Source organism: Natrix helvetica, assembly GCF_964273705.1.
Source record: "Natrix helvetica genome assembly, chromosome: 6".
NCBI classification, from domain to species: Eukaryota; Metazoa; Chordata; class Lepidosauria; order Squamata; family Natricidae; genus Natrix; species Natrix helvetica.
Genome location: NC_138553.1, coordinates 68810638 through 68823157, shown reverse-complemented (window position 1 = coordinate 68823157; position 12520 = coordinate 68810638).

Sequence of the window (12520 nt, the reverse complement as noted above, 5' to 3'; positions counted from 1 at the left end):
CAAAACACCAGAGTGCAAATCATGGCTGTAGGTAAATTTGTGCATGTAAATGTAGAAGCAGGTGTATAAAACACAGATATCTGTTCAAAGAAAATACTATGCATTGTCCCTTGCTAAATGCTAGTGATGTAAGATGTTGCCTGCTTCTGCTCTACTTCCCTTCTGTTTCTCTATCTCACGGGTGTCTCACTCACTGCGTCACATTGCTTTCATGTGACATTTCATGAGGCTTTTCCCATTTGTGAAGCTGGGGTGGGCATGGACTCCGTGTGATGCATCTGGCCTGCGGGTTGCCAGTTTGACACCCCTGTCTCTTTAATCTGGATTTAGACTGGACAACCCTTCAAACAAATAGTGTCTTCAGACACAGGACCAGGGGTGGAGTGCTATGGGTTTGGCTGAGTTTGGGAAAAACCCATAACTAACGTTATGGCCGGGTTGGAGAACCTCCAAATTCTGCCCCTGGTTGGCCCTGCCCACCCCACCCCTCCCTCTTCACCCCATCCCACTCTGTCCCTCCCAGAAGTCCCCGTGCCGCCCGTTTTGGAGCAAGGTAAATGCAGGGCCCATGCGGAGGCGCAGGGAGGGTGAAAAGTGGGCCTCCTGGAAGTTTCCAGAAAGCCTCTGGAGTCTGGGGAAGGCAGTTTTTGCCCTCCCAGAGGCTCAAGGAAAGCCTCCAGAGCCTGGGGAAGGGAAGGCAAAAATGCCCCCCCCCCCACACACACCATGTTGCAGGAGGCCGACTAGGCAACGCCCACCCAGCAACAGGGCAGAGAACCTGTTGCTGAAACTTTTTAATTTTTTTAAAAATTTTTAAACAAACATAGAACAAACAGACATAAACACACACAATACATAAAAATCATCCTCCAGTTACATACAGTATGTCGATGGGTTACAAAGCTTTGTGCTTTCTCAAAATAGTCCCCACTTGCAATTTACACTAATACTACAAATGGCAAAAGATATAAGATTGCATTACTACTGGAAAGACACAGGATGATGTAATGAAAGGTCATAATAAAAGCTAAGTTAAACTTAGTTAAATTTAGAGTATTATGTATACAAAGGAGTGATAATAGGTATAGTCAAATAAATGAGTAACAGTGATAATAATGCATATATATATACACACACCAGATTGATAATAAGGAAACTTTATACAAATTATCCATGAGGACTACGACAGGATGTTTAAAAGCTTTGTTATTAAATATAAATAATTTTTATATAGAATATGGTATAAAGATGTCATGTTATTGGAAGATTTTAGGAGGATGTAATGAAAAGCCATAATATACATTTACTTTAAATTTAATATTTTATATAAAATGACGTAATAACAGTTATAGCCAAATGGATGTTTAGTAATTATAATAATTGTTTATACATATATTGGATTGATGATCTGTTGCTGAAATTTTTGTAGCCCACCTCTGCACAGGACTATCCCATGATAGCCAGAGAAAATAGAGAACTTTCCTTCGGAAAATAAATTCATTCATCACCCTAAAGCAGCCCTCTAAACACATTGAGCTTTAAGAAGCAGATGCAACCAGGTGTATGTTTGTTAGTGACTTTACTTAATGCATTAGCTTCCCCCCCCCCCCACAAAAATGATGTTTGATTATTCGTTAATCCAGCTCTACCCAAATTTAAGTGCCTGGGGCCATCAGATGCAGTCGCAGCTCATGTGCCTTTTAAAGGCCAAATAGCTTTATTATTTCAGCTCCCTGTTTGTCATTTAACAAGATGGGGATGATATGGCCAATTGCCACTGGTGAAAGGGGAAGACAGGAGAAAATACAAGGGAAAAAGAAAGCAGCTGGCAATGGAAATTTTTAAAAAGAAACAGAGCCATACAATGGTGAGATGATAATAGGAAACAGTGGATATTTGTATGATGTGTTTGGAAACCTGGGTGGTTTTTTTCCACTGGTATTTTTCTATCTTCCCACTTCAAAAAAGCACTTGGCTCTTTTCCTAACCAAAAAAATAAAATAAAATCACAAACAGCAGTCCTTTAAATGTTCCAGCCTAATTGCTGAATACACCTGTATAGTGGGAATCTGGGGGTTGTGTGTGAATGTGGTTTATGGATTCTAGGAGCACTTCTGCAAATTTTATGTATACATTACCTTTTATATATGTAACATCTTTACCTCAAGATGTGGAGATTCTAGAAAGAGTGCAGAGAAGAGCAACAAAGATGATTAGGGGACTGAAGGCTAAAACATATGAAGAACGGTTGCAGGAACTAAGTATGCCTAGTTTAATGAAAAGAAGGGCTAGGGGTGACATGATAGCAGTGTTCCAATATCTCAGGGGCTGCCACAAAGAAGAGGCAGTCAAGCTATTCTCCAAAGCACCTGAGGGTAGGATAAGAAGCAATGGGTGGAAACTAATCAAGGAGAGAAGCAACTTAGGAGAAATTTCCTGACAGTTAGAATAATTAATCAGTGGAACAACTTGCCTCCAGAAGTTGTGAATGCTCCAACACTGGAAGTTTTTAAGAAGATGTTGGATATCCATTTGTCTGAAGTGATGTAGGGTTAGGTTTAGGGTTAAGCAGGGGGTTGGACTAGAAGCAGGGAGGTTGGACTAGAAGACTTCCAAGGTCCCTTCCAACTGTTATTCTATTCTATTCCATTCCATTCCAGTCTCCCACCATGTGCAGCATTTTCCTATTTTCATGATTGTCTTCCTTCCAGGCTAAATCCTCGTTAAGAACTCATCCTCCTCCTTCTCTCTCCCTCTCTCTCTCCCCCCCTCCCCCCCCCCAAGCTGGCGAAAGAAAGAGCATAAAAAGAATAACTAACTACCTTGAATCATTCCTGACTGGGTTGGCTTTATAGGGAACAAATAAATGTATTCATATAAGGATGTGAGAAATGTGAACCTGAAGTGGGTTGGGAATTTCAGGGGTTGGGGAGAGATGATGTGGGGAATTGATTTCAAGAAGAAGGGATTTCAAGGACAAGGGAGATTGGATGAGGTGTGAGTTTCCAATGAGCACCTCCTTCTTCCCTACAGTTCAGACACCATGCATGTTAGATACTTCCCCCCTATTGCTGCTAACAATAGAAATCTCCACGCAGGTCCTCTGTTGCCGGCGGGAACAGAGAAGTACCTGATTGGCTGAGAGGCTGGAGAGCTCCCATTTAAAAGGGGAGCTGCCCGACCATCTCCGCAGTGGATGTTTGCACGTACTTCAATAAAGAGCTGTGATCACTAGCCTTTATCCGATCTAACAATGCAAAAGTGTTTCCCTCTGGAGCAACAGGTGAGCTACAGATAATAGATTAACAGAGTTGGAAGGGACCTTGTAGGTCATCTAGTCCAACCCCTGCTCAAACAGGAGACCCTATACCATTTCTGACAAATGGCAGTCTAATCTCTTTTTGGGAGTCTCAACTGATGAAGCTCCCATAACTTCTGAAGGCAACTTCTGTTCCACTAGTTGATTGTTCTCACTGTCAGAAAGTTCCTCCTTATTTATAGGTTGGATCTCTCCTTGTTCAGTTTCCATCCATTATTCCTTGTCTGGCCTTCAGTTGCTTTGGAAAATAGCTTGACCCCCTCCTCTCTGTGGCAGCCCCTCAAATATTGGAAGATGCTCTCCTGTCTCCCCTGGTCCTTCTCTTCATTAGAAAAGCCATGCCCAGTTCCTGCAACTGTTCATCATATGTTTTAGCCTCCAGTCCCTAATCATCCTGGTTGCTCTTCTCTGCACTTTCAACATCTTTTTTATAGTGTGGTGACCAAAACTGGATGCAGTATTCTAGGTGTGGTCTTACTAAGGCTTTATAGAGTGGTATTAGTACCTCACTTGATCTTGACTGTATCTCTCTGTTAATGCAATTTAGGATTGCAAGTTATCTGGCTTGTGATGACTTGGGTACACTTTATGTATAGAAGAGACACTGGAGCTAGATTTTCCCTGGACAGGAATGCTGAATATGTCAATATGCACTAAAAGTAAATAACACGACTTCCGGTTCCGGCGGCTACAGCGACAGGCAAGCCTTTGCCTGCTCCCGCTCTCCCGGTGGGCTTCCCCCGCTTCTGGGGGGGCACAGGACGCCCCGGAGAGGCGTCCTGCCGAGGGAGCGGCTCGCGGAGGGCCCCTGCATCGGCAGCGGCTGGTGGGGGCTTCTCCGCTTCGCTCTAGGCACCGGGGAGCAGTTTTGGAGGGCGCGCACGCGTCTCGCTCCATGCCGAGCGGACAACGTACTTTTGAAGGAAGCAGTGGCGGTATGGTGAGAGGCTTCCTTTCTTCATTCCCTTCTCTTTGAAATGGTGGAGTTTTCAGCGTTTTTAAAAAGTTAAACTTTCGGATTCTTGCTGGAGGTGCGGCTAGAGGAAGGGGGATTTCCCCCCCCCCTTGGACAAGCGGCTTGAGAAGATTTTGCTTTTGCCCCCAGGGGAAGGAGGAGGGGGAGAGCCAACTAATGATGCCTCACCCCTGTAAAAGTGACTTTCATTGGATTTAGTCCCAGAACTTATGGGTGAACTGAGGACTTTCTGAACTTTTAAAACTTTTGTTATGCCTCTGAACCCAAAGCTGGCAGGGCAAGATGGCACACTTCCGTTGTCTTTATGAACTGTGAAACCTGACTCCACCTTTAAAATTCAGGCTTCTGGTCTTTGTCTCCGTGTCACCCAGAAGAATCTCTTGTGGATTGCTATTTCCTGAACCCTCTGGAGAGAAAATCTTTCTCTGTTGCTAGACTGACCAAAGAAACTCCCAGCTGCTTGGATCTTCTGCCTCCTGAACTCATCTGCCTGCTCTACTTCTTCACCTGTCCAGTCTCTACACTGACTGATCTCTCTGCTTTATAAACTATGTCTCCAAAAAGACCACCACCTGGAAAACCTGGCTTTGCTACCTCTGCACCGACATCTGCACCATCCAGTCCTGCCACACAGTCAAAGATTACAGAACTGATGCAACCCAAGAGTACAGAGATGGATTTGCAACAAATGCTTCAGCAACTCATACAGGGCCAGGAAGAAATTAAGAAACAATTAAAGGAAATGAAGGAAGAAATTAAAGAGAATCAAGTCCAAATCTATAAGAACTCACAGAGACTGGACCTTGTGGAGGGTGGGGTGGTGGAGGCGAGGGGGGGGGGGTAGAAGCTTTGCAGAAGGGTAACAAAGAACTTGATATACAACAAATAAAAACAGAATTTGATAGAATGTCCTTTTATCTTAGATTTCAAAATGTTATAGAAGCAGATGGGGAAAACATAAGGGACATCATGACTAATATTTTAGCTGGATATATACACAAAGATAAACAACAGATGGAATGGGAGATAGACCTGGTCTATAGAGTGAACTCAGCATATGCCAGAACACACAATGTACCCAGGGAGGTCCATATCAAATTTCTTAGGAAAAGCACAAGAGACATAATTCTGGGTGTACAAAGGGGGCAAGCATTGACATATCACGACAGGGAGATAACCATCTTGAAGCAGATCAAAAAAAAAATTAGGGAGAAAAGGAAAAATTATTCGCAATTGGTGAATAAATTATACCAGAAAGGGGTGTGGTTTAGATGGTTGATGCCTGAAGGGATGCTGATATTCTGGGAGGAGACAAGAATCAGAATCAATACACCCATAGAGGCTCAGGCCTTTATGGAAAAAAATAAAGCGAACCTAGAAAAAACAGAAGACTCTTCAACGGTCACACAGGACACGGGAGGGGCCGGAGCTCTGCCAGCGGGGGGAGAAGGGGCAACACTAAGAAAGCTCAGATCACAAAAATGAATAAGAAAATCACATTGTTATAAACAGACCGAAAGTAATAATGAAATTATATTTAGACTATATATCATAATATATAAGCTGATTGAAATTTTTTTATAGAATTAATATGCTGATTTTATACGATTTTGTATTAATGTTTTATACATAGATGTATCTTATGAGTTTGGAGGGAGGGGGCGTCTGCCATACTTGCAACTGCCAAAATTTGTATACCATTCCTCTTACCCTTTTCCTTATAAATGTTTTAAAAAACCAATAAAATTTTCTGGAAAATAAAAATAAAAGTAAATAACACAAAGTAGGATTTCCATTAAAATGTGGGAAGTGCAACAGAAAAAGGCACGGGATTTAAATTTAAGAAGTATAGCATTAGGATGGAACTTTATTATTCAGCAGCTTTACTTTGTTAGTGGGCAATTTATTGTTACAGTGGTATCTGCCTTAGTGTGTGATAAATATTTTATATTTGAAGTGACTTATATGAGCCAGGAAAGGACAGAACTCTGACTCTTGGTGCCATGAGGGCATGGGAGCATAGATTTAATCTTGAACATGGAAGTTAATCTGACTGTTGCTGTGCTTAAAAAAAAAGTATCACCAACTTTTCTTAAAGCACTTGAAAGACTTTATTTTATCTCCCACAAGTGGAGTGAAAATATTCACTCCATGAAAGAAAAAGAATGGAGTTACTCTAGTAATTTCTGGCCAAGCTGGTCTTTCTGACTTCTTCTCTGCTCCCATAAAACTTCTGCCACATCTTGTCTGACAACTTATCACGTTGCCATCTCTTCTCCCATCATGGTCACCTCTATGCCAGAGCTCAGTTTCTCATCCTACTTTAGAGCTGTCCTCCCGCCAGAAAGATCTAATCAAGTGCCTTTATTGGGTGTATCTTTATTATATCCTGGGGACCAGTTCAGTTTTGTAATATTTCCTTCAAAGCTCCTTAATAAATGGGTCTAAAATATAATAGAGAACTAGCCATGCATGCAAGCAAGAGTGGATACCATTGGATGGGAGACAGTAACAGCAATAGCACTTACACTATACACCACTTCATAGTGCTTTACGGTCCTCTCTAAGCGATTTACAGAGTCTGCATATTGCCCCAACCATCTGGATCCTCATTTTATCAACCTTGGAAGGATAGAAGGTTGAGTCAACCCTTCAGCTTGTGAGAATCGAACTGTTGGCAGTTGGCAGAATTAACCTGCAATGCTGCATTCTAAGCACTGCACCACCAGGCTCTTATGTCCATTAAACCAGGAATTAGCTGCTGTATTGGGCAACAAGAACATTTTAAAAGAGGGGACTGGATTTTCATTGCTTTCTAATTGAAACACATCACATCAAACCTAACTACTAAATCAGCACCCGTTTGTCCATATATAGGTTAGGATAATCCAGGGGTCAGCAAACTGTGGCTCTTTCCTCTCTCTGCTGTGGTTGGCGCCACAATTTTGAGAGGAGCTTCGGGGGGGGGGGAGAGAGAAGCACAGTGTGCCAGGAGAAGACTCTATGGCAAGGGGAGGGTTTTCCAGTTGTCTCCACAATTGATAGGGCTTTCAGTTATGACAGGTAGAGGAAAAAGTACGCTGCGCTAGGAGTAGACTCTATGGTGGGGAAACTGAACTTCCGGTCAGTTCCAGAATTGAACAAGGGGCTTCCGGTTAGGACCTTTGTGGCTCCCGGTGTTTTCTTTTCTGTGGGAAACGGGTGCAAATGGCTCTTTGAGTGTTTAAGTTTGCCGACTCCTGGGATAATCCAAGTCGGAAGTCTGGTTCTCCCCATGGACTAGCTAGCATGGACAAAACACAAAAGTATTAAAGAATATAGAGAATATTTTTATTCTGGTAGGCAGAATAAAACTATTATCTTAGCCAATTTTGAGTGCAGAGAAGATGTCAGATTCTTAAATATATTGGGTTTGCATTTTTACTGCCAAGGAATGCAGAATGTTCTACTTTCAGGTGTTAAAATCTCTTGACTGGTCTTGTGAATAAAAATCCTGATATGACCAAGCGATTGTAAGATGTTGCAACCATTGCAAATGTGAGCCGGTTGCCAAGTAGCTGAATTGAGATCATATGACTGTGCAGGATGGTGCAAGGGTTTGAGGATGGGTGGTGCAACATTTTTTTTTCAGTGCTGTCATAACATCAAACTTTCATTAAATAATCATAAGTTGAGGACTACCTCCATTACTTTCAATATTTTTTTAAAAAAAAACATAAAATTGAGTAACAGGGCTTGTACACTTTCAAAATGATTCCAAACATCTTCAAACATGTTACCTCTTTCTCCTTAATGCTTCTGTTCCTTTAAGGAATCCACTTGTGAAAATCAGTGTGAGTCCTAAACTCCACTCGTTTTTTGTTTTCTCCTTTGAACAATTTGTTGGGATATGACTTTTTGGACAAATTTTGTCCAAACCTTTAATAACCTAGCTGGAAAAATCAATTTTTGGATAAGCTGTAATTTGGCACTGGCCTCTGTGCAGAGAAACTGTACAATCTAAAACAATATCAGTGAAGCTTAATGGTGTTCCGTGAACTCCAATTAAGTAATAAACCATATGTACAGTTATTTAGGGGCTGCACACTGCAATGCTGAGGATATTTTAATGGGCAGAGGCTGAACATTTTTCTTAAAGCTTTTCATTCCACAAGGTGCGATGGCTGTGATAGTTGAACCCTTCTTCATTGCTCTCCTAAGAGTTGTTGTAAACAATAGATAAAGGCTTCCTTCTACAGTGAGAAGTCATTATGGATGTCAAATGTCTTGTGCTACTATAGAGCTTCTCCAAATTTAAAATAGAATATTGGTGTTAGAAGCATCGACATTTCGCAGAGCATTTTATGCTACTTAAAAACATCACCTTAAAGAGCAAGCAGAAGTTGACATTTGGGTCACTACTGTTTGATACAGATAACTGACAAAATGATTTTCTAGAGATGTATGTGGCAAATAAAAAAAACTGTTTAGTTTCTGCAAGGTTCTTGTTTTAAACATTATTATTTAAGAGGACAGCTCATTCTTTGATGTTAACCTGGAAGCATCATCAGCAAATCTGATGTTATCTGTTGCTTCCAAATTATTTTCTTTAAGGATATGTTATTTTATGAGACGAACTAAGCTAGAAAGGTGAGAGCAACAGCAAGTTTCAGAATTAATATTTGACTAACAAAATGTTGACAACATAACATAATGATTCTTGTGGATTTTTTTCCTTATTATTAATAGGTGCTACCCAGGGGTGAAATTCAATTTTTTTCCTTATCGGCTCTGTGGGTGTGGCTTGGTGAGCGTGACTTGGTGGTCATTTGACTGGGTGGGTCGGTGTGGCCAAGTCAACGCCACTTCTTTGCCTTAATAACCTACAAACAGAAGATATACCAATTATTATACACAAAACAATTAAAGCGGTACACAAATACTTACATAAGACTCTTATTGCTATTATGTAAGTATTTGTGTACCTCTTTTATTATTTTGTATATAATAATTTGTATCTCTTCTTTTTGAATTTCACCCCTGATCTATCTACTTGCTTTCCCCAACCTGGTGTTTTCCTGTTTGTTATTACAATACAATACAATACAATAGTAGAGTTGGAAGGGACCTTGGAGGTCTTCTAGTCCAACCCTCTGCCTAGGCAGGAAACCCTATACCATTTCAGACAAATAGCTATCCAACATCTTCTTAAAGACTTCCAGTGTTGGGGCATTCACAACTTCTGGAGGCAAGCTGTTCCACTGATTAATTGTTCTCACTGTCAGGAAATTCCTCCTCAGTTCTAAATTGCTTCTCTCCTTGATTAGTTTCCACCCATTGCTTCTTGTTCTACCCTCAGGTGCTTTGGAGAATAGTTTGACTCCCTCTTCTTTGTGGCAAAGAATTAAACTCCATGTCCCAGCATCCTTGTAAGCTCGGGGTTAATGGGAGTTTCTGTGTGCCTAATAAAGTAGACAAGAGCTCATAACTGGATAGAGTTTGTTTTCCTGTTTGATAAGACTCTTATCTGTGATTAATATGTATATGTATGCATACATATACATATTACATACATAGCAAAATTAGGGAATTGTGTCTTCAAGGGTAGACTATAGCCGAGTCAGCTCAAAATTGCCACCAATATTTTGGGTCTTTCTTTAAGTCAGGGGTCTCCAAAACTGGCAACTTTAAGACTTGTGGACTTCAACTCCCAGAATTTCCCAGCCAGCATGGGAGAGGGTGTGGGCGGGGCCTACCAGGGACGATTTTTACCGGCTCTGTGAACGGATTCAAATTGTTCCTACTACCTCTCCTGAGCTGGGCTGAGGTGGTTGAATTTCACCCCTGGTGCTACCCCATAGTATTTCATCATTTACTATATAGATGTTGCATCAAGTTCTATTGTATTTTGTATAAAAGTTACAATTTGACCGGATGAAGCAATTGCAAGGGAGATAGAGGTAAATAAAATGTCAGCTGTAGCCGTGGTATTGAAGCCTCTCACAGTTCACACAGCACTCATAAAATGGGGCGGAGCTTTTATTGTGTGGCCACACCTACCATGCTGACCTTTTTGACCTTCCCTTGGATATATTCCTTGAAACCAGGGATCCTAAACTTTTGTAGTTCTAAATAATTCTACTATATCAGTTGCAATTATCACCAGTGAGAAACTATGGATTTTTGACTCAGAAGTCATCTGACTTGCTTCAACGCCCCTGTTTATATAAATCTTCTGAGATGGACCTTCACAAATCCAGGCACTGGACATCTCCTTTAATTATGCATGGTGGCACAGTGGTCAGAGTGCTGTACTGCAGGCTACTTCTGCTGATTGCCAGCTGCCTACAATTTGGCAATTCAAATCTCACCAGGCTGAAGGTCGACTCAGTCTTCTATCCTTCCGAGGTGGGTAAAATGAGGACCCAAATTGTTGGGGGAAACAGACTGACTCTGTAAACCACTTAGAGAGGACTGTAAAGTACTGTGAAGGGTATATATATCTAAGTGCTAATGGTATTCATAGCTCCTGATAAACCCAAAAGTAAGACAAATATGGCAAAAAAAGTACTTCTGTGCCAGTGGTGGGTTTCAAAATTTTTTAGAACCTCTTCTGTAGGTGTGGCCTGCTTTGTGGGAGTAGCTTGCTGGCCATGTGACCGAGTGGGAGTGGCTTGCCAGCCATACGACTGAGTAGGAGTGGCTTGGCAGTCATGTGACTGGGTGGGTATGGCCAACTTGTAAAATGTGGTGAAACTCACTTAACAATATTCTTGCTTAGCAACCAAATGTTGGCTCAGAAACTCTGGCATTTGAAGCATGCAAGTCTTAAAGCTATCAAGTTACAAGACCCTTGCACCCCAACCCCTTTAGAAAAAAAACCCCAGGTGTGTTCAAACTTGACAGCTTTAAGACTTGTGGACTTCGACTCCGAGAATTCCTCCTCCAGTCATGTTGGCTCAGGAACTCTGGCATTGAAGTGTGCAAAAAAAAAACAGCAATGGACCAATTGTTTCCTTAACTTTTTTCTCGTATTTAACATGTTGGAAGAAGCTTTTTTTGTTATTTTTTACTTTTGTGGCAAGCCTTTTTTCATTGTGAGCCTTAGCTTTCCTCACTTCATCTTTACAGACTCGGACTATTTGCTGATATTCTGCCTTAGTTATGTCCTCCTCTTTCCACTTTTTATACTTATCTTTTTTTGTCTTTCAATTGGTCAGAGAGTTCTTTATGCAACCATGCTGGTTTCTTTTGGGAGCTGTTATTTTTCTTCTTCATTGGTATTGTGCTAGACTGGGCTTTTGTAATCTCATTTTTCAAAATTTCCCAAGCTTCTTGAGTTGGTTTCCCCTTGAGGATTCTCATCCGTGGAATTCTTCCCAAGCTCTCTCTAAGTTTATTGAAATTAGCTCTCTTAAAGCCCAAGACTCTGGTTTGACTTTGTTCTACTACTTGTGTTTGCATAATATTGAATTCCAATATTGCATGTTCACTTGCCCCCAGGGTTCCTGTGGCTTCAACACCTTCTATCATTTCCTCTCTGTTAGTGAGAATTAAGTCCAATATGGCTGATCCTCTTGTTCCCTTCTCCTCTTTTGGGAAACAAAGTTGTCTGCTAGATTTGTTAGGAACCTGTTTGATCTTCCACTTGGTGCAGTTTTTTTTCCAGTTGATGTCAGGGTAGTTAAAATCCCCCATTACTATTGTGGTGTGCTTCCTACATACTTAGTTAGCTGACTAGCAAAAAGTTCATCTACTTCCTCTGCTTGGTTGGGTGGCCTGTAGTATAGACTTATGGCAATGTCGTTTCCCCTCCTCAACCTTTAATATTGACCCAAATGCATTCAAGATAGTCCTCATAATTGTTGTGCTCTATTTCTGTAGAGATGTAGTTATTTCTTATATATAGTGCAACTCCACCTCCTCTTTTTTTTGGTCTATTTCTTTTAAATAATTTAAATCTTTCTAGCTGTATGTTCCAATTGTAGGTTTCATCTCACCAAGTTTCTGTAATGGTAACAATATCATCTGCCCTCATTTACTTGAATTTCTAATTCACCCTGTTTATTCCTCATACTCTCTGCATTGGTATATAGACATTTGAGTCCATTTTGATTGACCCTGTGTTTACTGTCTACATAACCTGTGTTATGCCTGACTGCCCCTATTTTCTTGCCACTTGTATGATTTGTACACATGGTATGGCACTCACTATTAAATGCTTGGTTTTGCTTGACGGCAGAAGT